Raw genomic sequence first — 27,467 nt, forward strand, 5'->3', positions numbered from 1 at the left:
TCTTTGTTAGCAATAAAGCTAATGACTAGGCTGGCATATCCATGGGCATTTCAGCAGCATTCGAGGATTGCTGCCCCACTTTACTCCTGCAGAATTCTGTTTAAACATCAGATGAGCTACATTGGCAGGATGCACGGATCAAATGCTTGTTGGAGCTGATGAATAGACTTTCAAATAAATACCATACCAAAACAACTGTACTAATTCAGCATAAAACTATAAGATATTTTGAGTTTATGATAATTGCTGGTCAGAAGCTCACTATTCTTTTCCACACAGAATTTCAAAATTGACATTGATCTTGTCAGTGACATCCTGCAAAATTTTTTCCTTTGAGATGAAAAGAGTACTTTGAGGGGTGAGCAGAGACAACTGTGGGCCCTTTATGTGGCAGAGCCCTATTGATAGTTGAGCTTCAGTACACATACATCGTTCGTTATTCTTTATTTTTGTACCTTTTCTCCTTTTCCTTCTCCATATCTTGCTTTCATGGTATCCTTGATGAGAGAACAAGAGGATATTTTTCAAAGGATAAAGTATACTGGAGTTGTAACATCCTTTACACAGCAGGAAAACCGAATAAATAAAAGTTATCTTCTTCAATATTGTGCCTAACTATGCTCTTAGGAATATTAATTAATTGAGAAATACTGCCAGAAATGGAAGTGCAGGCTTCCATTAGACTTTGAAAATGAACTTGGAGTCACATATGTATTTGTTAATGGATAAAAGAAGAAAAATGCTTTCAGGAGGGATTGCTGAGTTTTTATAAGGTGTTTTTAAGACAGTTTGAATGTAAAAGGTTCTTATCTACCGGGTATTTTTTTTCTCAGTTCTTGTTCAAAACGGCAGTTTTTGGAATGAATGACACCAGCCTAAGATATTACATAATGTGATATCCTAAAAATAAAATGTCTGAACATCAAATTTCCTCAGTGTCCTGAGGTTCCCAAGATGGGAAAAAAGCTCTGAAATAGGGCACAAGATTGAGAGCTGTGAAAAGAAAGTTAAAACATAAAAAAACAAGGCCATGGAAGCTTAGAAAGTACTTTTATCTGCTTATTTCATCTGCTTTTCTTCTGGAAGTGGTTTCAATTAACTAATCAATTTATTTTCTCTTTGATCTCATAATGCAGTTATGAGTCTTTTCTGTTTTATTTTTATTTAAAATGTTGGTTTTCTTGCATTTTGTATGTTATCTCATGATAGTGCTTGCAAACTCACAGGGGGTTTGTAGTTTCACATGCTTTTAAGAAAAGATTCTAAAGCCAGACATTTATATTTGCCAGTTTCTCATTTGTCCCATGAACTTAGGTCACACAGATTTAAGTTGAAATGTGAACATTCTTGCCTCCTTTCATTTAACTCCTTTCATTCCAACTGGCTCTTAACTGCCAACTCCAGCCTATTTCTCCTCATATCCTTGCCTCAATTGCTTTCTTTATTTATATACTCCAAATATATCAGTCTGAGATCCTGTGATGCTGCATATTAAAATTCTTGTCTTTTATACATGTTTAATAAATATGAAAAAGAAGAAGTAAAGGGATGTAAACTCTTGAGTAGTATCTCAGATAGCAAAATCAATTTATGACATTTTTCTTTTCTCTAACTCAAGGGATACTTTTCAAGAATTCCTTTATGATACTCTGTTTCAGTAGTAAATATCATTGCAGTACAGGGATTCTTTTCATGTCCCAGATTGAGTTTTACAGTTTTTTTTTTTGTATTTTTTTTTTTAAATTTGCCCATTTTTTTTCTCATGCTGCCTCACAGCACCACTAATCCTGAGTATCTGTAAGTAATCTCTGCTATGGGTGGTAGGGGAGAAAAGAAAATGAGTAACGGTACATTTTCTTATTTTCAGAGCTTTCTAAAAAAACCTCTCCTGTTATTTCTCCCATATCTCTCTTTTATTTTCATGTATGGCATTTATCATAATTTATAAAGCTATTTATTGGAAATAGAATAAAGAGACAACTCTTCCTCAGATGACAATTCCAAATAATAAATACAGATCCTCTCCACTCTAGGAAGTAAGCTTAATTCTCTTCCTTTTGACTGTAGGCTAGACTCAGTGACTTCCTTCAAATGAAGAGTGTGAAAGGTAAAAATACTAACTTTGCAGTGTAGAAAACTGGCTCTACTTCTTGGCCAAAAAATTGAAGTTATCACCAACAATAAGTAATGGTGATCGCATGCACTCCCTAATAAAAACGTGATAAAAGTTCACTTTATTTCTGTAGAATTCTTCCCCCAAATCTTTAACACCAGTCTAATTATGAAAAAATATCATACAAACACAAATCGAGGAACAATCTACAAAACCCCTTACCAGAATTTTCCAAAAGTATCAAGGTCAGGAAAAGTAAGGAAAAACTGAGATACCATCACAGATTAGAGACTAAGAAAACATGATGATTAAATGCAACGTGGAATCCTAGATTGGATTTTGGAACAGGGAAAAGAAATTTAGTGGAAAAACAGGCAAAATCCAAATAAAGTCTCTAGTTTAGTTAATAGCATTTAACAATGTTAATGTAAATACTATGTATCCTGTTTATGTAATACGTTAACATTAGGGAGAAATGGGTAAATAGTGTACGAGTATTCTTCGTACTAACTTTTCGTCTTGTGTGTAAATCTAAAATTATTTCACAATAAAAAGTTTTAAAAGAGAGCAAAAGTATTTATTAGGTATGAATTTGTTTAATGTCTGCCTCTCCCATGATACTGTAAGCTCTGAGAGGTCGATGAATATGACTATCTAACTCTTTATTCTTGGGGCTTCGAATTATAATAATTCCTGGAAAGACCTCAGAAAACAATTATTGACTTAATAAGAATAACTGCATGCTGACGACTTGTCCGATATCTGCTGTTTGCTGACTGAAAGGATTTATAACCACACTTGGGTAAACTCAAGACACCATAGGCACAATGTGAGACCTAACTAAGAAATTCTCTCATAAGAAAAAAATGTATATCTTCTCCTATAGTTTCCATAGGTCACATTTCTTTATTTCTACTTCTAAGGCAAATTCCTCTGACATGTTGATGGGGTTCAGGATACACTACCTACACCAAAATATGGCACCCTGGCCTATTGAATATTTTAAGCTGAGAGAATACGAGAAATGAAGCAGGCCATAAAAACTTCATGTGAGAGGTGCTCTCCCACTACCCAGAAGGAGCATCTTATCTTTGAAGATGAAGAGACACATAGAGAAATCTATACAAATGGCCACTGATAAGTTTCCCCCAGTTTACCACACTTAACTCACCTTTGTCTTATCACATCTTACTATGATTGTCTACTCTTCATCACACTTAGCATAAAAATACTCAAATGTAACTGTTTCTTCGGAAATTCATTTCCTTTGGAAGGCTCCTGTGTCTCATAAAACTTACATTAAATAAAGATGTAGGCTTTCATTTTAATCTGTCTTTTGTTACAAGAATCCCAGTTGAGAACTTAGAAGGGTAGAAGAAAATGATATTGTTCCTCTCCTATATTGTCTCCATCCAATTAACAAAAGTGAGATCTGTCAGCCATTTGGAATCTCAGAGTTTCAGAGCTGGAAATGCACTCAAATAATCAGGGCTTAATTTTTTCCATAATGAATCCTTATTTCTAAACAAAACCATCAGTGAAATTCATAAAAAAGACAAAAATACAGCCACTCTATTTTTCTTGAAGCCACACCCACATGGCTTCCCTCTTGTACTTGCAGACCTCTGAGAATAGGCCTGGGGCTCTGTAAAACCCAGTTTGAAAACCACAGAGCCATCTTTTCATTTCACTGACAAGGAATATTAAAGCCTTGAGAGGTAAAATTATTTGGCCAGATATCACAGAATTTTTTACAAGATCGGGAAAAGAGCCAAACTTTCTTGAGGATTTTTCCTAATGAGTTTGGGATAGGTTGCTTAGATGCAGATTATGTATTTTCTCCATCACGTTGAAATTCTAATTTATTCTCTCCAGAAACAAAGACATTTTTTTTGCCTGGGTGCGATAAAAAAATAGTACTCTCCACCTTTTCACCTTCCTCATGGTTTTCTGCTTTTTTTATGAGATTTTTTTTTCCTTCTCAGAGCCCACCAATATGTCTGTGAACAGCTCTAAAATCAAGGCCTCTCATTTGAACTTTGTAAATCGTATTTCTTAAATCCTAGTTTCCATGATGACTGTCACTTTCTGTGAAGATTTATAAATTTCTCTAAAACTATATCTACCTCGTGTAAAATAAAATGAAATATTGAGAATATATGACATTCATATAAAGATTTGTGAATTTCTCTTAAACTAGACGTACCTAGTAAATAATAAAATGTAATGTTAAAAATAAAACAATTAATTTAGAGTATGTGCTCAGCCTTACCAAAGAATTCAGAAAAAAATAAATCACTTCAGGATATAAATCATATGTATTGGAAATAACAAAGTATGATTTGGCAGAAAAGACATTTGAGTGGGGCATTAGGAAATCCAGGCTCTACCTCTAATTGGGTCATAAATTCTATATATTCATTTTGTAATTTCTAAGGTTTGAAGGGGTGAACAGGAAGAGATGGATCCCTTTTCCAAGCTGTGTCTGGATCTGAATTTATAACGTCTTTGCCGGGGGAACCGAGGCGTGAAAGGAGAGCTGCTTTTAGGGAAGCCTTTCCTCCGCCCTTTCAGGCGCATGGGGCATACTTTACATGTGTCTAAAGAGTTCCCATACCTGATTTTACCTTCATTCATTTCTTATGCCAGTATACCCTCCCTATACTAATGAGGCTTTTCAGTTAAGTTCTTCCCTGTTAATGATGTCTAAAAACTGAAGGCCAAGTAATGAGCAGATCAATAACTTCCATTAAAGTCTCTTTGTAGAGCCTCTTCTAATTTTATCTCCTATGATGTGACCTCCAATTTGCATAAGAGAGATACTGCTTAAACTTACAGGCAGGATTGATTGACTCAACCTAGCAAAGGTGGGGGAGCAATCGCTCCACATCCAAAAGATGGCAAAAAAGATTAATATTCATGCTATAAATACTCTCATAATCCTTATTTCTGCTGGTTCTAAAAATTAACCCTCTCGGTGTATTTTCCTTAGGTCAGGATTTTTAAATACCACTAAAATAATTCAGGCCAAGGGGCAGTGAACAAGGCAGTGGACATTTCAGGTACTGGAGGCAAAAGAAATGCCTTACTTTATGACATTTAGCTACCTAGTGTCAACAGTTTTACATTCTTGTTTGTAATACCAGCATGGGGCATTCTTACTATATTTCCCAGTTAACTGTTTTAGTGTGATTGAATTGGCCTAAATGATCCTTCCACCCTATTCATTCACTTTCAGTTGCTCCCTTGTTCTTATATCATCCTTTAACATTTTCTTTACTAGAGCCTTTCTTTCCAGATAGTTCTCCCACCTATATCTCTCTTTATGAAAATGTCTGTTTTCCAGCCTAGTTTTTGATGCAATCAGGAGATCTTAAAAGTGTTTTCTCTTATCTCAATTGTTACTGTTTTCTTTTTCTCAATTGTTCTTATTACCATCATATCCAAGGTTTAGAGAGAGTAATATGTCACTGGGTAAAATACCATTAAATCGATATTTAAAATAATAATATCTAATATATACCTGCTTACTATGTGTCTGGCATTGAATCAAGCATTTACATAAGCTATCAGACTTCATTCTCATAGCACTCATATTAAATAATTACCCACTTTGCAGATAAGGAAGCTAAGATTTAAGGCAATTTAAGCAGAAATAAAATTAACACATGGACTTGGGTGTTTATAAAAATAACTGGGTAGAAGAATAATATAGGACAAACAAACAGGACAGGACTCATTTCCTAGGGAAAAGGTGGAGGATCAGGAAGCCTCTGCTGAGCTGCTGAATATAAGACTATACAGCTGTAGCAGCCAACTATGAGACTAGGAGAAAGAACTAGTAAGATTTAGAAGCCATCATGATCCCTCTCTTGATAATTATAAAGGTAGACACACTAACACACTGATACAGAAAAAGCCATCATTTTAAAATATTTTTAGCCAGAAAGAAAAACCTAAGTGCAATGGAAATATGATCTACTTGATCACTCCACTGCCTTTCAAAATTCAGTGAGTGCATTTAACTGGTGCAACTAATTCGATGCCAGATCCCAGCTGCAAGGAAATCTGAGAAATGTAGTTTTCAGCCTTCCAGCCACTGCAGTAAAGAAAGATATTCCAGAAGGAGGTGAGAATAGACATGAAGTGACCATCAAATCAACTATATTCAACACAGGTAATAAATAATTGTGACATAACAGAGCTTGTAATTCGTGTATTTGAGAGTATAACTCAGCTGACTTGTCTGCAAAGCCTGACACTTAACCACTATTCTACACCGCCTCCATCAATGTTCCATATTTCCAAATGCATCTTTTTAGAGACATTAATTTATATGTTTTAATTCTTAAAATCTCCCCAAAAGGAAAGGACTAGAAAATGAAAAAACTAGTAGACATCATCTTTCTTCAAAGTTATTAGCTTATCACAGTTATTAATGTACTATCTACATTTTTTTTGATGTAGATAAAAACATGGGTTGCTAACACTTACTTCATGTAAATTATACTAAATCAGAAAATGTGACTCCTTTGAAATCTTCTGTATTCAAACCCATCATGCTGTGATCTGGAGGGAGGCTGATTCTTTTGATATGATTGTTCTAATTTTATAGCCTTTGCAATCTATAATTTAAAAGCCTAAATAATTATTTCAGAAATTTCTGCCCAATTCTCTAGGTATCTTTAAGGTTCTGGGATAGTCATCCACAATTGTCAAAATGTATCTGACTTCATTCAGTACTCATGACATCCAGAGATGAGCTAGGTGATAGCACTCCTCTGCCAAAGGAAGAGTGCCGGTATCAGGAGGCCCTTCTTCTTTACTCTACCAATTGGAGGTGGAGTGGCAAATGCTGCTAATGCTATCCCATCTGTCAAGCTCTTTAAGATATTTATGTACCTTATTTCTTATTTACCTTTAAGATTCACAAAGCGATTTTCTGAGACTAAACTTTCTTAGCCTCTATAAAAAAAATGTTATTGTTATTGTTATTGTTATTACCAGCTCCAGCTACTTTTTTCCTACATTGATATGTCTGGGAAAGATTTGCTAACTCTGCATTTAAGGTATTCACAAGAACAGGGCATATTGCTGGTAGTCAGAATACCTGATTTCTTCATCTTTGACTTAATGTGTAAACTTGACTATGTCATTCCACTTTTCTCAATCTTATTCATCCTCAAAAAATAGAAGATACATTATTCAATAATATTTGAATAGAATCTATTTTCAAAAGAATCTCAGTATTCTTGTTTCACACATCAGCTTATTATTAAAATAATAAAGTTAATAGAAAAATCTTGTTACATAGCTTTCTATCATAACAATAAAAATAGAGCATCAATGAAGCATTTGCCATATACATTAATTGTTTTTTCTTCCTAGGGTTGATCTTTTTCATCTGTTTAGGCTGTTTTCTATGTGCTTGATTATTTTTTTAAACTTTATTATTAATTTCAAGTATACAGTGCGTTTGGTTAGACATTTATATAGTTTATGAAATGATCCTTCTAATTACTCTTTCTCTTTTCTGGCTCTACATATAGCCATTACATTACTGCTGACTGCATTCCCTATGCCGTGCTCCCCATCCCTGTAACCATATATCAACTACTGATTTGTACTTCTTTAACCCTTCACCCCTTTCTCCCAGCCCCCCAACCTTCTCTTTGCCAAAATGTTTTGTATTATGTTGCAAGGAAATTACCACTTCTACAAGATAAATAGCTGGAGTTTTGGGAAGAAACCAGGGGCAGACATTTGAGTGGCAGAAGCTACCAAATTTACTTGAAAGAAATACAATTTATATGTATGTTTGAAAACTATAGTGCATAACACACACACACACACACACACACACACACACACACACAGAAAACAAAAAAATTCCCATTCCTAGTTGTCACTTATTTTTGGTTTTCACAATTGCAGTGGCAGAAAAACAAACAGGCTGCCAGAGAGTATGTAAACATAACCTTTTGACAAATAGACTCATGAAATAAGATTAATGAACAATGATCTTTAAGCCCCTACAATGTGTAAGAAGAATGTACAGCATTCTAGGGTACTATGATCTCTTTTACTCTTTGGCATGCATTTATTGAAGTAATGTAAGCAAAATTTTTGTAAATATTTTATATGAAAAAACTCTGGTGCCTTATTTTTGGTTTTGGGTAGACATCCAACGGAAAAAATAACACAGAGAGGTAGTTAACAGTAGAAAACTTCTCTCCCAAGACTTAACTTGGCAATTGTGTAAGTTCATTCATTCCTATCTAAATTTGTCAAGTAAATTGGAGTACTTTGCAAATTGTTTGCAGTGGATATGAACTTCTGAAACTTGAATTCTCCAAATTCAAAGGGTCAGTATAGATCGTTTTCCATTTCTTTTTGGAGTAAAGCTAACTTAATTTGTGGCTCAATTCAGTATAGTGTTCTGTCTTGTTCTTGTGGCCATTGGGTAGGAGGTTGTTCTGACAAAAATAGTAACCTATTTGAGTGACAAAGTTGAGCGGGCTGATCTATTGGCAAGGCAGGCTTTCTCTTTCTTCCTGAATCCCTTTGTCTCCCCATTACCCACTTTAAAAGCTACTTAAGAGGGTGATCTTTCCAGAGAGAGGAGTATTATTCTTTGGCTAAGGGTATTTCTTCCTTTGTATCTCCCACCCAGATTTTAGACTCATTGGAGCATGGAACAGACACTCATCTTAGGTATCTTTTTATTTTCCTGTAGCTATATTTTCCTCGCATACTTATTCTATGAAATTGCAATAATCAATTGCTTTTATCTACTCAGTTTTTTAGATATGACATTTTCATTGTGTTCGGCCCTCTACCAAGTAACTTAAAGAAATATGACTTCTACTGTTCTCAAATTCATTTCCAAAACAGGCATTGCTATAAAAAAAAAAATAGTCTTTGGCATTCTTTATGATATTTTCATTATTATTTCATCACTTTTATATTATTTTATTTTTTCATAGTATTTTTCCCACTTGTAATCATATTTGTTCATGTCTGCTTTTCCCATTGTATTAAGTTCCCCAAGAGAAGGACTATATCTGTTCTATTCATCACTCTATAACTAACACTATGCTAGTTGGTTTTGTACATATTATATCACTTAAGCATCAAGGCTACCTATAATTATGAACTACTACCTGCCTTTTACAGATAGGAAAACTAAGTTTTCAAGATGGTAAGTATCCTTTTAAAAGGTACACAGTAAGTGTCAAGAAATGATTGATACTCAGAGATCTGTGACTCTCAAACAAAGGTGCATTCTACAACATCTTGCTGCTGCTTTTCTAAAAGAGGTAAAAAATCATACTCTGTAGAAGATACAAGACTCTGTTCACCTGTAATTCTGATTTTACCTTGCAGTATTATAACGAACAAAACTTGTTTTGGACAAACATCAACAAAGATTAATAGCTATACCTCCAGATATGACACAGGCATGCTAAGGTGCTCAGATAAAAGGTGTTATTATAAATAAGCAGCATTATTTTTAATCTAATATGATTATAAGTGGTAATAGAACTATAATAGATGATGATGCATCTTGATTTTTTACAGCTTTTTCATGCTGTTATAATCATTCTACCTAATTAGTTTTTTTAATTAATTGTGCATTTTCGACAGTGATACAATCTGACTTCATGCTCTCTAGAGAACATTTGCTATTTGCTTTATTATTTAAATATATCTGCACTTGTCATCATTGTAATGCCTAACATAATAACAATAATAATTATCATTCATTGAGTATTTACAATTGGTAAGTATATTCAGTGCAAGGTATTAATATTTTTAACAACATTATGGAATATATACTATCATTATCCTCATTTTTCAGATAAAGAGACTGAGGCTTACAGAATTTTCCTCACCTGCAAGGCTCAGCTCAAATGTCATCTAATTAAATAGCTTTCCTAATCAAGGAAAAGCTACTGTATCAAGTTAAATCTTGATTTCCTGCATCCTCACTCTCATATTCCATCCCTTTATACTGCTATTTTTTAATGTGTAACTAACCACTGTGTGAAATTATACATATTTATATGTTTATTTTTGGTTGTTGTTCTGTCTCTTCCAACTATAAACTAAGATCTATAATGCTATGTGCCCTTTTCATTACTACTGTATCTCTAAGGTCTGAAACAGTACACAGCACAATTAACACTAGACAAATAATTGTTATCGAATTAATAAATTAATAAAACAATTGACTTGGAGCCGAGAAGAGAATGCAAGTCTTCTTACTTCTAGCCCAATTATCTTTGCACTATTATGTAAGATTACACAAGAAAACTGAATTTGTGCATTTTTAGAGTTTAGGATTTCGAATACTGAGATTTTTTTCTTTTGTTTTATTTGTAGCTACATAGTTTCCCTTAAACTGTATTGGGTTGACAAGAGTAAAAGGGGAAGTTTTAATCTGCTAAAAGAACACTGTTTGAAGGACTGTACGCAGATCGGTGCTCCTGCTTACAAATTAATCTCCTTTGTGAGAGCAGGTATTTTCATTGGACAATAAGCTGTAAATACAAAGTTCAAATTACTGTACTCTTAAGAATAAATTTATCTTAATTTCTTTTAAAATTGCCTGAAATTCACACATTTCCTCTCCTTTCACTGATTAGTTGGGAGTAGTAAAGCCTTACTCTCTGTCTGCATAGACCTCTTTGATATGGCTCACCCTTTTTGAGTCTGAAATTTATCTTTGATGAAACCCCACATCTCATTTTGCTACGAGTTAGAAGAATATAAGGAATAAGAACTAGAACTGAATTTGAATTGAGAGAACTTTTAAAAGTATAAGTCAATTAGCTGAGAAGTTTGCAGAGGCAAAACCGTTTCATTCCTGATCCTGCCTGGCAAGGTCCTAATGGTGCCATCATATTAGCTTGTCTGTTTCACTTCCCTAGCAACCTATGTCCAGATAGCTGATACTGGGGACCTAGTTTTAGCTAGAATTTATGCAGCTTCTCTGCAGTTATTATTGGAGAAGTATATAGCAACTGATGCAAAAGGAGGGCAATGCCTTTATAAACTCCAATTTGAAAACACTGTATTTGCAAAGCATCTGCCACATAATCAGTTTTGGCTTCAACTGGTCCTTATTTTATTTTAAAATTCTTGTTGGGTAGAAATAAGAGTCACAGCAGGATTTCTCAGTAAGTGTATTTTATCATATGACCTTAAAGTTCTCATCTGGGTACATGACTTTTCCTAAATGAGAATATACACTTAGAGACTATCACATGTACTACCAAGCTTGACAAACATAGAGGGGGAGAATATTTCTCCAAGGGTGGCATGAGGCAGCATAACCATGACTGTGAACCAGAATTACTCTTAAAAAGAGCTGATTCAAGGAATCAAATTCTAAGAGAAATGATTTTGATACCTGTTAAAGATGATAATGAAGACTCATTCAAGGGACTACTTCAACTGGGGATTTGCAATAGAGGTGGAGCTCAACTTTGAATATGAGGAAAAGTGAGGATTTGTAGCCACGGAGCATAGTAGGGGGTCTATGAATAAAAAAATTACTAAGAAGAAATATCAGAGGTAAGGGGGGATTCTAGTCAAACAGACTGGACAGGATTCTTGTTGAAGGCAGGCCAGGGCGATTGGATATTGCCTGAGGGATGGTGGGAAATGAGGAATTTGATCAGATATTATAGATGATCATATATAGAGAGCAGGGGATTTTCGGTAAACTGACTTAGCAAGATTTTTGCTCTTGTGGACAAGGCCCAAGAACAGGGTCAAGTTTTAAAAAAGGTTCAGTGAGCCTGACTAAAGTTTGGTTATGGAGAGAGTCTTTGTAAAGGGCAAAGACAACAAGAAAACGTTTTACAAAATCTGTCTGCATCCAGAAAAACCATAGGTTCAGAAGTGAAGAGTGACTGAGGACAAGACCCTGCATGCATATAGAATGGTTGGTGAAGTTTCCTTTGTATGTGATGTCCACTATCTGTCATGAAGGTCAAAGTGAGGGCAAGTTGGAGGAAGAAGACAGGACTAGCATATTGATGAGTTACTCCTAAAATGAAAGCTCTATGAAGCTAAATTTTTTTATAAAGATGAAAAGATTAAGTGAACACTGTTTATTCTCAAATGTGAGACTTTTGGCATCCTATCAGCTATCACTAGTCCTTTCTATTATTTTTAGTCCATTTTTTAAAGCTACTATAGGTGTGCTTTGTGAACACTCCTAAATAATTCTTTTAGCCTATTCCTTTTCTGAAGATTATGAGGATGATCATTACTTTCCTAGTATCAGCTAAATCCATGCACTTTTAATAAAACTTTTCTAGTTACTTTCATATACTTTATCTTATTTGATCCTTGCTGTAGTCATGCAAGGTGTGTGTGTATGCGCATTTGCATGCACTTGTGTTTGTATTAATGTCCTTTCAGATTGAAGAAACAGAAGCACAGAGAGGTTAATGGGCATGGCCAAGGTCATACAGTTTGGAAGTAGCAGAGTTGAGACTTAAATCTAAGGCTTCTGAATCCAAGTCTTGGCTCTTAAAACAATATTTACATTGGAATATTATCCATATAGTGGATGTTATTTATTTATTTTTCATGTGTTAGGACTGTCACAAAAAATAGGTGAGAAGGCTTTAATAATTGTCCTACCTACTTACTCAAAAGATAATATACATGTTTGTTGGTTTGATACTTGCTAAGAACCAAAATATGCTTCTGTTAGTGCCTGTCTGGTTGCCGAATGATGGGAATATAATTGTATCTATTTTTGCAAAAGTGTTTTCATCGTGTCAACTGGAGCATCTGGTGGGGCTCAGTACCCATGAAATCGCTTAGGGTTAGTTCTGGTTAGTTTAAGTGGTTGGAGCCCAGCAAATAAGCCATAGTAGAAGGCAGATACAAAGCCCCTAGAGAACCAGTGGACTTTATTTTGTTCTAGAGTCAGGCACTGCTCTCCTGATCCTGCATTAGTGACTGGAAAGAAAACTGCACCAGAAAACTCTGGCTGATAGGTTGATGGATTGGTTCATTTATTCAAGAGTGATTTGCTTCATGCTAAGCACTGTGCTAGTTACAGGGGATTCTAAGAGAAACAACAATGCGCTCCTGTCTTTAAAAGCTTATCATGTCTTATTCATTAGTATGGAAATGCTTGTAATATCATGAAACTAAACAGAATTTGAAATGACTGGTACGTAGAACAGTAGGGTATAGGAAAGCAGCACAAAACAGTAATTAGAACGCAGACTCTAGAGTCAGACTGCCAATGTTCAAATGCCACACCTACAACTTATGAGCTGTGTAACTTTAGCCAAGCTAGTCAACCTCTCTTTGTGTCAGTTTCCTCATCTGTAAAATGGGCATGAATCCACCTTACAGGGCTAGTTTGTGGATTAAATGGGTTAATATTTTTAAAGTGCTTGGCACATAGTAAGTATAGAGGAAAGTTTTGTTAAATAAATAAAAATAAGAATCAGGAAAGGAAGGAAATAAAATTTGACAGGCAATAAAAATGAACATTTGTTGAATGTTTATGAATGCCAGGCACTGTATGGCGCTTAACTCTTAACTATCACAGTCAAATGAGGCAGTAGGTTTATGATCTCCATAATGCAGAGCTTCTCAGCCTCAACACAATTGACATTTGATAATGGATAATTCTTTATAGTAGGGGGCCATCCACGCATTGTAGAATGTTTAGTAGTATCTCTTGTTTCTACCCGCTAGATGCCAATAGCACCCCGCCCCTCAATTGTAAAAAATTTTTTAAAAAGTCTCCATACATTGACAAATGTTCCTTGGGATGCAGTCCCTCCCCGCAACCACCGCAACCACTGTTAAGAATCACTGCTAAAGTCAGGAAAATGAGGCTGAGAAAGGTGAAGCAATTTTTTCCAAGGTCACACAGCAAATGATAGAACAGCAATGAGAAATAAGTCTATATGACCCCTGTAAAGACAAGGATGCAATGAATAATGTCCTGTAAAGAGGAGGACATAACGAATAAGCTTTAATAAAATTTCTAGTCTTAGATTGTAAAATCCTTCTATAGTGATTGACTTAATTATTCATTTGGCAATAGGGTTAACTTGATCAGATGTGTGTCTGGTATGTATTATGGCACACAAATTGAAGGGAGAAAGAACTGGAAAGTGAGAAGTATTGAAATCATTCAAATGAGGCATAATAAGGTTGTGAACTGAGGCTAGAAAAAAAAAGAAATCATAAAATAATTGCAGAGTACAATTTGTTGACATTCTTTATCATTGTATTAATCCTATGTGAAGAATTTAAAATGCCTTTCTGACTTTATTTTGGTAGCCTCATCACAAGACAAAAATAAGAAATTGTTATTTAACTCCTCTTTGTAGAGAAAGTGGCTCAGGTCCTGATAGATTAATTATAAGCACACAGGGTCATAAAGATGGTCAGTGGTTCTTAGATCTTCAATTTAATCCCTGGAACACCCTGTCTCTTCACGCTTTCTTCTAATCTAAATGATCTGCTGTTACTGACTGCAAGAGAATGGATATTTACAAAGCTAATCAATATTAGTTTAATGTATCTGCTTCAATCAACTCTACTTAATGACATGGTGCTACCCTGAATAGTCTTTTTCAATAGGCAAGGTTCGGATGCTCTCAACTATACGCCCGATTTTATTTCCTTCTCTTTTTATTTATCTCCCTGCCCTCCCTCTCTCTCTCATTTCTTTTTTTCTCCCACTTCTTTCAGTGTGATACAGATTGTACAAAGCACACTGAACTTAATAATCACAATAACAGGATCAATGAAAAACAGCTAACACATTGAATATTTGCTGGCACAATTTTAAGCTCCTTGCATTTATGAACTCATTTAATCCTCACCAAACCCTTATGAGGAGGATATAATTCTTATCCCCATCATACAGACGAAGAACCAGACATTACTTACCTCCCAGCATTATCAGAATCAAATGAACTAATGGATGCACTAGTAAACTGTAAAACATGACAGATTTGAGCTGTTGTTATTAATTCATTTTTCTGACTTCATTATCCAACAAAGTGCAATCTGACAACTCTATTTAACCTAGACCCTTAAAACCTACAAATAATAATTGGAATGAAAAGCAGATGCTTGCTATTTAACAAGGCTTATTCTAACAAATAACAAAAGCTCTATGCTTCCTGTTTACTTAGTTGAAAATGAATTTCTGTTTGCTTTAAATCAGGTCAGGCATAATTAGGATTAAGGACTAACTGGACTTGAAAGATGATTGAACATAAGTGTCATCTATCTGGCCAATATATCTGTATTAAAAGAATTAACCTGAATAACTGAAATGCACTGAACTTATGTATTTGATTTGGGTTCTCTAATCAAAATACTGAGGGATAGACTTAGTGAGAAATAGATTCTTCTCAAGAGGCTAATTTTGTCATCCCACCAGACCTTATCACAGCTATTAAGCCTAAGTACAGAAATCAGGCTAAGAGGAATACGCCATGACATAAAAATCTGATTTCCTCTTAAATGTTTATAATATTTCACCTCTCCATACTCTCTGTATCTTGTCTCACATTTATCACTACTATCATAAGTATTTTCTCTAAATTTAGCGATTTCCTTTCCATTTCACCCAAGTTAGAATTTTTGTAAAAGTGGTTCACATAGAATTGCCAAAGAACTCCTGGAGGTCAGATCCAGTGGTCTCCCCTCTATCTTCATCCATTCAACAATTTTTCATCACCTTATGTTGAACTTGTTTCACATTTCTTCACTTCTAAAACTCTCTTCCTTCGGAATATTCAATTTAGATTGTTAACCTCAGCCTTTTTTCTTTCTTCCTTCACCTCCTCTCTCCTTTTTTTTCCAGTTCCCTTCCTCCCTCCTCTCCCTCTCCCTTTCTCTCTCTGTCTCTGTCTCCTTTTATTCTTTCTCATGAACTGAAATGCTATATTTGTCCAGATAATGCTCAAACTCAAATGCTATATCTGTCTTTATAAATATCTAACAGTCCTCGAATAATGAATACCTCCTTCTGTGGGCTCTACTTTAATTTCTCTGATTGCATCTGGAAAGATGTTTCAGGACATCAAATCCAGTGAAATGTTTTTACTTTTCCTTAATACTCCATTAAACAAATGTCATTTGAAATATTGCATTAAGGTCTTCGTCAAAAGTGGGATTTGTCATGTTCTAAGATGCCCTGGCAGGGCTAGCTTAGTGAAAAGAGTGTCTACAGAAGGATCCCTGCTAGTAGTCTAAAGACAAGCTCCTATGGAAAGCTTTCATCAAGGGAGCAGGAACTGTTCTGATTCCTTTCATCACCTTCCTTGTGTAGAAATTAAGACACGTCCAAGCACAATTCATTTTGCTTTATTCAATATTCAAAATATTCAAAGGGACATATTTTTCTACAACTTATTTAACACAAACACAAAAAGTTAAACAAGCATGATTTCTAAGTAAATGGCTTTAAGTAGGAGATCTGAAGATGTTGTGCAATTCTTTAATGTAGAGAAGCAGTCTACCTTTTTCAAAAACGGCAATCACATATTGATAATCTCTTACTTATGAACAATAGAAAATAGTTACCATTTTTTATTCCATTTGCTTTCCGTGAAAAGGAAATATTGCTACATGCTGGTATGATGGAAAGGATTCTCCCAGCATTGTCCTATAACACTATAATGTTTGAGCTCCAGATATTATTTCCACTCTGATAGGCAACCCGAAGAAATGGCAGGAAAAATTCTTAACCAAGTCAAGTCCAAAATTAATTATACTAACCTCAATATCTGTTCAATTACCATATTTCCAGTCTCAAATTATATTGTCAGCTTCAATTTAATCTCTCAAATCAAGTATCTCAGAGTGCATCTTCTCTTCTCTTTTTTCTTTACTCCAAATAAGCTATCGGTCCCAAAATTGTGTTGTCATACATTATTAAACACCGAGTATGTGGAAGTGACAAAGTCATCCCCCTTTTCTATTTTTGTCATTGGCTTCGTTATCTCTCCCATAAACAATTGCTATAGTCACCCCTCTGGCATTCTGGCATTCAGTTTCTCTATTTTCCATCTCTTTCCTTTCTACATCTCTAGCTTTCACTCTTTGAAAATATTCACTTCTTTGAATATTTTCCTGAACTTTTCTATGTTCTAGACCTTTCCACACTTTGTTCTTTCTCCCCAATCCCTGTTCATATTTCATGACAACATAAATGACACTTTTTTTTCCTGTCAATTGTCCTTTACTACTCCTCTATCTTGGAAAATAAAAAATAAAATAAATCTGCAAACCCACAGAAGTTGGGTTAAGAAATCTCTCTAATGTATTCCAAGGGACTTTCTCTTTTCCCACCACATAGTACTTATTTCATATCATTGCTTGCTGACATCTGTTTATATAACACATTAGCCAATGAGGTATATGAGGATATAAATAATTTCTTTCTTGTTCTTGTAGCACAGTACTTAGCACAGAACGGCATTAAATAAATATTTGTTGAATAAATGGGAAAATGTCACTCTTTTTCCTCATGTATTATTTCACATTTAATTTATTCATTCAGCAAACACATAGTGCATACTATTGCCTAAGACACTATGATAGGTGCTAGGTACTAAAAGTTACACTTCAAGCTTCATCTAGAAAGTAAGTCTTTCCAAAATTTGATTTCTATCTGTCTTTCTAAGTATCATTTCATCTTTTTCCATAAGTACCTATCCATAATCCCTGTCATACCATTCACCATTCATATTCATCGGCCTGCTCACTACCCCAAATTTCCATAGTCATAACTCTGATTTTGATTTTTCTCCTTGTTCAATATTAAATACATACCAATAAATTATAATACTTTGTGATTTGTATAAAATGCAATAATTTTGTAGTAATTACTAAACATTTATTGTTTATTAATTCAATATATGCTAGTTACTATGTTAAGTGCTATGGGTATGTGAGTAGATACATCATAGTATATCCTCTTTTGAACTTTTATCCAAATTTTGAACTTTTATCCAAACACATTGTTTCTCAGCTTACCTTCTCCATGCAATCTTTCCTGATAACACATAATTCTCTCTCTTCTCTTGCTCTCCCATATTTTTATATCTACTTACTATTTATTTTATTCTGCTTTGTATTTGTGGTCAGTTATTTATCCAGGCCTGTCTCTACTATACCTCTCAAAAGACAAGGGGATATATCTTATTCACTTCCTGATATCACAGTACAAGGCTCATATAGGCTTAAAATAAAGGCCAAATAAACATTGTCCTTGCCAGACAGAACTACCCAAAATAATAACTGCTCATCACAAAGTTGCCTGAAAGTTTTCTTTAGAACATAACATAGCAAAAAGTTTACTACACCCTGGCTAGTCTGTTAAAATGTAGACTCCACTCTGTTTTGCTCATATTTGCTCTTAGCACATAGTACAATGCCTAAACTTACTAGGTACTCAATAAATAGTTCTTCAATGAAGAAATAAGCCACTGAATCTTCTGTTAACTAGATATGTGAGCAAACAACAATAACAACAAAGTAAGCTCTTTGAGCTTCAGTTTCTTCATTTATAAAATGATAAAACAAGTCTTAACTTGCATGTTCTTTGTGAGGCTTAAACAACTAAGTTAGACTTTACTGGTTGAATGTTGAGTTATTATTATCATCATTTCCTAATTTTAAAGTCATGTCTTGGGAGTCATAAGCACATCTAAGGCCAACATGATTTGTATGCTCACTAATGAGACAATTTAAGGGAGACACACTATCAGACTTCTACAATTTCTCTTCATTTTCTCTGCTCAAAAAAAAAAAAAAAAGAAAATTGAAAGTAGATTATGTTTCATGTGCTCTGCTTCTTAAATATGGGTCTTTTTGACAAGGAAGTTTCAATGTATTTCATAAAAATGAAATCTTAGGATTAGTTCAAACCATTGTATTCATCTCATTTTTTTCTCCTCTTAATAAATGCAAAAATTTGTTTGCGACAATCATGACTTAATGATTACCACGCCTCAGCTGTAATAGCTCAACATTGGGGAGTTTACATTTAATGATATCTTACCTTATATTGGAGTGTTTAGTTTTTCTATAACTTCCAAGCATTGTTCTTGTCTCCCCTTCTAGAACAGCACTGGAAATTCTACTTCTTTGGACCATCTGAACTCTCACTACCTTAAGGCAGTTACTTATTAACCCTTAGAAATTTTTTATTCAGCTAAGTATTTCCAGGTCTTTCAACCAGTCTCATATTCATATGGTTCCTGAATCCTTTGGTATTCTGATTATATTCCTGCTAAATTGTATTAAATTATATTTCCTATTTAGTGTTGTCAACATGATTTGTGAATCTGAGTACAAAATAAAAATGTGTAACCCTTTGTTAAAAAATATTCATAATTTCAAGAAAGCGACACCAGAGTTTTAAGTTAACTGCAGGGCTTTTCTGAGTGCAGAACCGTGTGACTGCACAGATCACACGCTGATGAAGCTGCCTTGAGTCTATGGAGAAATTTCATTTACATAGCCTTCTATGACACCTCACAAAGGGTTATGAACCCTATTGTATGATCACACTGCAAACTGGAATTCTCCTTTGTTTGTGGTGACATAGATTCCAGTTAGCTCAGCACAGATCCAATCCACACCCATTCCCACACTGTAATTATTAATAATAATATTTTGCAATCTCAAAGTGTACTCATTGGATTGTTAAAATATATCTTACCTCTGAAAGCAAGAATCAAATCTGTATTGTCTGCTCAGTATTTCCTGGAGCTTTAAAGTACCTGAAAAATAATCGACTGCTTAATAAATATTAAGTGATGCTGATTACAATGTAAGATCTCGGCAAGAAAAGTCTGATATATTACTAGCTAACACAAAATTTTAATTTTCTTTAACTTTTGTGTTATAACATTCCACATCAACATCTATATTTAGGCACAAATACTTGCTTCCCTTCCTAAACTTTCAATTCAATGCCATATATTCCCACTCATGAGAATTTCCTACTCTCCATGATGTAAAATGACTAGTTCTGATCTTTTTGTGTTTTTCTATAACTTTGATGTTTTTATCTATTTAATGATTCTACTGAACTAAATAACAATTTTTTTATGAGTTAATTCCACAATTAGACCTTACGACCCAATTGGACAGGAACGTTGTTCATGATGGTAATCTATGTCATCATGGGTCCTTAACATACGTTTGTGAAATAAGTAAATTGAAGCAAGAGAAGTAGGTGACAGTTTTAGTTTGAATTTCTGAGGAGACATTCTATGTTTATAGTTCTCATATAACAATATACATGTGTGCATAGTTCGGGAGTTTTTCAAAACTGTGCTGCGTGTTGGAGAAAATTGCACTACAGCAATGTAGGACTCAAGTCTGAATAGAATCCTCTTATCAGACTAAGAGTATGCTCAGAATAATCAGAGGCAGAGGAAAGAGCTCACCAGTTAGAACTCATGGGACGAGGTTCAAAGGCAAGTCACATGCTGGTTTTAGGAAAAATATCAGCACAATGTCCAACTGGTAGGCACTCAACAAATCACATTTCCTCCATTGATTTAATTCGATGTTGTATTTGATTCCAAGAGTAAATCAGTCTAACATGGGTTGAGTACTTGTTCTGTGAACATGGTGCTACAGTGAGTGTAAACATATTTCTAGAAATGAAACTACCAATAACTGGTTGTTTTACCCCAGGCAACTCATGTAGCTTTTCTGGGCCTGAGTGTTGTTATCTATAAAATTATACAATCAGATTTTTAAAATCATATGTTACCTTAAAGCTCTAAGATTCTCTGATTCTGTGGGTTTAAGGCTGTTATACTAAAGGATACACACTGGAGGTCTATATGATTTGATTATACAAGGCTTTGAAAGTCGAGAAAAAGAGTTAATCATAATACAAAAGGCAAAATAGACTCATGCATATATGCGACTTTGTAAATGTCATAAGTAGCATTAGAAATCAATGGGAAATGAAGTATTAATCAAATTGGGTTATATGTGGAAAAAAATGATACTGATATCCTACCCTATACCATATACAAAAGCAAATTCCAGATTGATTAAAGACAAAAGTATGATAAGCAAAACTAAGACTTTTAAAACAGAACGTAGGATACTATAATTATGTCCTAAATGATAAGGATTTCTTAAATAAGGTGGGAAAAACAGTAACAAACCATAAAGTATCAATAAATTGATCTCATAAACAAAGTTAAAAGAGAAACAATACACTCAAGAGAAGATATTTGCCATGCTTATAACAATAAAAGATTAGTAGTCAGTACATATAGTCTACAAATCAGTAGGAAAGAGACAAACAACCCATTTCATAAATAAATAAAGGGAATGAACAGAAGAGAAAAGCTAAAAGACAGAAAGATATGAAAGGATGTTCAATCTCACATTTTCACATCCATCAGATTTATAAAATTAAGTCTGCTAACACCCATTGTTGTGCAGGATGCAGGAAATTGAGAGCGTAAAGTGAGAATGGTATTATACTCAGAGGTAGGGAGTCCAGGCGGCTGACCGGTGATTTGGGAGGAAGCTGTTTAGAGTACTGTCATTTTAGACAAAGATTGTTGAAATATTGAGAGGAATTTAACAAATTGAAATTTTAACAGAACAACTAAGGCATAGAGCCAAAGAGGTAGTGAGTGGTTCCTGAAGTTGGTCGCTTTAACAGAGAAAATATATGGGAGCAAAAGAGGTAGAATGTAAATAGTTAAAAATATTTCAGTTAACTTTATACACCCTTTGCCATTGTCCTACCATGAAACTATTTTATGTTTTCCCTGAATTTGCCTTCTAGGACTTTATGCCACTATTTTGTTTTATTCCCTTGTCATAATATTTCCAGTAATAGCTCTTCCCCAGTAGCTTTGGTTATATTACTTGATACTTCCCCTGGCTGACTGCTATTAATTCATAGCACATACATATTCATATTCATACATAGCATAGACATAATACATTTCTCTGTTCAAAATCCTCTCTTCTCCAGTGGCTCAGCCACTCCTATTTTCTTTATCACTCGTTGAATGCCAGTTCTAATCTATTCCTGGCCTCTTTTATCACAGCTTTGGCCTGGGCCTCTAATTCTTGAGCCTAGAATCCAAAATATGTAGTGTATTTTGAGAAAACATAGGAATCCCAGGTTGGATGGAATAGCTTAGATTCATAAAAGAATATCTTTTTGAAAGGTACGGTGAGGTTATATGCTGAGTGACTTGATAGCAGACTAATGGTTTCACAAATACTTGTTCCACCACATGAAATAACACCTTGCCTGAATCATTTGTTTTTGTCAACTGTTGTTTCACCCTAGTGTTTAAAATCCAGCAGTTACTTCAGGCTGATTTTTTTTTTTTTTTATTTCTTGCTTTACTAAGAAAACAAGATTTCTTTCCATTCTTTAAGACTTTATAGTATTCTTTGTGACCTCTCTGCTTTTTTTTTTAAAATAAATCAGATAGCTGCATTACTTGTTTTTGTGTCTACCACCAAGACACTTCCTGTGTCACTGCTGACACCAAGATTTTTTTGTCTGATGAGCTGTTGCTATGTAAAAATGTTTGCTTTCATGACATGAATGTGTAACCCTGGGTATTCAAAAGGAATTAAGCTTGCTAGGCTGAATAAGGTTTGGTTCTAAAACAATGGAAGAAAGAACCAGAATTTACATAAGGAAAAAGTCAGAACTTTGGAGTCCTACAGACCTAAATTTTGAAGTCTCTGCTCAGTCATTTGTGGGAATTTAGAAGAGCTAATTAAACTTTCTAAATTTTAGTTACATCACTTATATAATAAGAATATTACATTTCCTTAAGTTTGAAATAATATCAAACATGACACATCAGCAATTTAATAGAACATTTCACAAATGATAGACTATATCAAATGTAATACACATCAATTATAAAACATAAACAAGTAGGTGTTTTAATACAAAAACTTAATAATGCTTATCTTGCAAGGTCTTGAAGTTTTATTCGGAGTAGATAAATCTGTAGGTATTTATGGCATTCAAACATGGTAATTATCATTATTTAAATGAAATATCAGCTGATACCTTGATATTATTTAAAATTTAATAAAAAAATTGATCTGAACCCACGAACTTTATGTCATGTCTAATGTCTTTCTAATATTTCTGCACATTCCTGTGGGTTTACGTGCTCCCCAAGAGATCTCACTGCAAGCTCTTGCTTTCCTTGAGCTCTGACTCATGTCATGTCTCCTTTTCCATGGCTGTTATCCTCTCTTGTCTCTGATTTTCTTTTGATTTTCCCCCTATGTTCACTTTGGTTTTTTGGTATATGGCAGACTTTACTGAATGTTTAGAGTAACTGGATTTTATTATGCTAAAATATTAAAAATAACATTAATTAGTCATTTTCATTCATAAAAATCTTCTTGGCCACCTGGTCACCAGCAATTTATCCTTAGTTATGCTCTTCCTCTGACTCTGGAATTCTGCTGTCTTGCAGATGTGTTCCTTCACCGGCACCCTTTTCATTCCCCACTTTCTCCATGACGAATCTTGGTAATTTCTTACACAGAGTATATTCTTCCCTCTGTGTATATTTATTGTATCCTTTTACATAGTTGGAGTTCTATCTTCTACATTCAAAAGACTAACCAATACATATTCTGACAAATAGAGAATTCTCTCCTTAAACATGTCTGCAGTAAAAGAAGATGAAGAAGTTTCTGACAAAGGCAGTGATTCTGAAAAAGAAACCAACAAGAGACTCCCAAAATGAAAAAGATGGTAGTGACAGAGACTCTGATAGAGAGGAGATGAAAATAAAAGCAAAGATAATGAAGCAGAGTGGCAAGAATTACAACAAATTATACAGTGAAAGGAGAGAGCTCTACCGGAAACCAAATCAAAGATAACACATCCTGTTTATAGTCCTTACTTTTCTGGGGAAAAACAAGAGTGATGATGGCTTTATATTGCATATAGGAGGGAACAGATATTAATATCTATGCCATATCATGTGTATATACAAAAAGATACAGAAGAGGTAGAACTGAAGTTTCCTGCATCAGGCGAGTCTGGAAATTATCAGTATGCAGTGTGTCTGAGATCACACTCCTATATGGATTTGGATCAGATACAACTTTTGAAGTTAGAAGTTCGTGAGGCTTAGCCTGTGCCAGAAAATCACACACAGTGGCAAACAGCACTAGACGGGAATGAAACCAGGAGGACAGCGGGGATTTTGAAGAAGCAGAAAGAGGAGGAGGAGAAAGACGATAACTAAGCAGTACTACAAATGGACCACAATATTTGCACATATTTGCAAGTTTTTGCTGTTTTGAAAGTATACAATAAATCAGAAACAGCACAGAACTGAAAAAAAAAAAAAAACATAAGTCTGCTGTTACTTACCAAAATATTTCCCCAGACAGCTGTATTTCATGCAGGATATATTTAATGTTGTCTAAAATGTTAAACCCAACTTTCCAGCTATACTCTACCTGCACCTGTGCAACTGAACGTGGCTGGAGGGAAACATAAACCACGCTGACTAGTCTTACTTTAGATTTATGACGATGAACTTCTGGTGTACCTTCATGCTGCCTAGAAATCATACAATGTCACCTTACTCTATTCACTGCCCCCATTCTCCTAAATGACCATTTTATGCTTTCCTCTCTTTAACATCACAGCGGCAAACTTTTTTTCTTCATTCTCTTTTATTTCCATCTTACACCTTGCCTCTTGGTAATCTCATCCAGTTTCATGGCTTTTAATGTTATCTATACATTGATACTACACATAAATATGCACATACACATAGACATAAACACATACGCGAACACAATTAGGATTATCGCACTCATTTTCTCAAGCTTCCTACTATATATATATCCAATTGCTTACACGGTATCTTCGATTGGATGCCATATAAGTTTTCCAAACTTATGTCCAAGACTGCTACTTCTTCATCCTCCCCGACAATCTCCTTCACTGATTATGTTCTAAATCTTAGTTGATGGCAATTTCATTCTTTCAGTCATCCACGCCTAAAATCTTAAAATCATCCTCGTTACCTCTCTATCACCTGCCACCCCCCCACGTAGCAAATTCTATTGACTTTGCCTTTAGTATGTAACAAATTCAACCACTTCTTAGGGCCTTTTCTGTTACTTCACATTATCATCGGTTTACTGGATTATTAAAATATCCTCTTTATTGGTCTTTTTACCTCCCATGCCCTCCTACAGACTCTTCTCAATAGAATATCCAGAGAGATCCTGTTAAAATCTAAGTCATGGCCTATCATGCCTCCATTCAAAATTCTCAAATGGCTCTCCAATTTCCCAGAGTAAAAGCTAGTCCTTCTAATGATCTCAAGGCAGTGGCAATTTCTAGGCCCCCCATTACCTCTTGGTCCTCATCTCCTACAACGTGTTCTATTGTCACTCTGCTCTAACCACACCAGGAACCTCACTGCTCCTGGAACTCACGAGGCACATTCCTCCTTGGGGATCTTTGCAGTGGCTGCTCCTTCTGTTAGAATGTTGTTCCTTTAATATCCATATAGCTCGTACTCTCGCCTCCTTCAAGTCTTTCCTGAAATGTCATCTTTCCATTGAGACCTGCTTTGACTACTTCATTAAAATTTAAATTGCTTCCTGCACCCCAGCATTCCTGAAAACCTTTACTCATCTATTTTTTACAGAAGATATATGACCTTATCACTTAACATTTAATCTACTTATTTAATTTGTCATTGTCTGTACCACAGTATAAACATTATGTGTGTGTGTTTTTTTAATTTGGATCACCAGTAGCTAGAATTGTGATTGGCAAATAATAGATACTTAGTAGATATTTACTGAATAAATAAATTTTGAAAAGATAATATCCAATAGTTCACTAATTCATTCAATTAAACATTCAAATATGCTTAGGTTACAACATAAATATGTTGGAATAACTGAGGACTTCAAAGTCTACTGGACAAGACAAATAAATGGAGGTAGCATAAAACAATAAAACATACTGTTACAGAATAATGAAAAAAGGACTCTGAGAGCATGTGGAAAATTACTTGGAAAATATGGGTGACTTTAAATAAAGTTTTTGATGGCTAGTAGGATTTAACCGGGAAATAAAGAGAGTAAATAAAGAAGGTAATGTATAGTACAGAGCAATGAAAGTCTTTTTTGCTTTTTTCCATTTCTCTCCAATACTGTATGACTTTGAGCAAGTCTACTGAAAAGGATTTTGCTCATAGGTTAGGGATTTCTGTCTGTGGTATTCAGTGCTATATCCCTTGTACCTAGAACAATATCAGGCACTTGGTGAATTCACAATATTTCTTTGTAGAGTGAATGAATGGGCTTATTATAAAAAGAGGTGTTTTGCCAAATGAATTTTAAAGTCTTTTTCAGTTCCTAAATTACAATGGGCATGTAATCAGCTTCAAAACAAAATAGCTATTAGAGAAATTAGTTATCTCTCCATACAATGATATTTTAATGTTTAAAGATATACATGACCACATTCCAAGACACTGCAAAATATTTCTGAATTTGATCACAGGCTCTATACTACTGCCTATCTTAACTCTGATGCTGTGAAGATGACCCTTTAAAAAAAATCCACATGATCTTCTCAGAAGCCATCCACTAAATAAGAGAAACAAGCTTTTGCCAGCTCTGTGCCTCTTTGGATAGATTTCTTATTGGTCTATAGGTTCATGTGCTGTTATTGTCAAATGCATTTACCTGAGTCCAGTCAGTCTTGTAGAGTCACATAAGTAATTAAATTGTAACTCAGGCTAAAAAATAAACTCAGTAAAAGTATTTAAAAACTACATGCAATGTTCTGTGTGCTCCAAACATCTTCAAGAGCTAAGGAATAGTGGGGGAAAAAAAGTGAAAAGTAAAAAAAAAAAAAAAAAAAAAAGGACATAAGCTAAGGAATAGTGAAAAAAAGAAAAGGACAACTTTTATTTTGTGAAAATTAGATATGCTATTGCTAGATAATGTGTGCATAACTCCATTAGTAGATAGTACTTATGATGGGTCCTCAGAGATTGTATTTTAAAGTTGACAGCCTCTCCAACCAGCTGACCCTGCTCAACCCTCCCCACACTCAGAGTGCCAATTTATCACCAAGGTAGGCCCATAGAGTCAGGCTGCAACATAAGCAAGAGTCCTCTGCACTGGCCAACTGCTCAAGGATGGGCAGTTTCATTTAGATTTTTCTACTTACAGTTTTTGGCTGTCATTTCATTCAATCTTGATTGGATTAGGTTCTACTCCAGGCTATTAGTAGTAATAGTTGTACAACTTTTCA

At 34.6% G+C, this 27,467-nt stretch overlaps 1 long non-coding RNA gene across 1 annotated transcript; it reads right to left on the reverse strand.

The window, feature by feature from the left end:
* Positions 1-365: 365 nt before the first annotated feature.
* Positions 366-27,467, reverse strand: LOC111743502. Its single transcript, XR_002781735.1, has 3 exons — positions 27,384-27,467; positions 19,851-19,911; positions 366-497 (listed from the first exon to the last, which is right to left on the reverse strand). It is a non-coding gene; the product is annotated as an uncharacterized LOC111743502 (long non-coding RNA).

The sequence above is a fragment of the Pteropus vampyrus genome, unplaced genomic scaffold (genome assembly GCF_000151845.1).
Source record: "Pteropus vampyrus isolate Shadow unplaced genomic scaffold, Pvam_2.0 Scaffold115, whole genome shotgun sequence".
In the NCBI taxonomy this organism is placed as follows: Eukaryota; Metazoa; Chordata; class Mammalia; order Chiroptera; family Pteropodidae; genus Pteropus; species Pteropus vampyrus.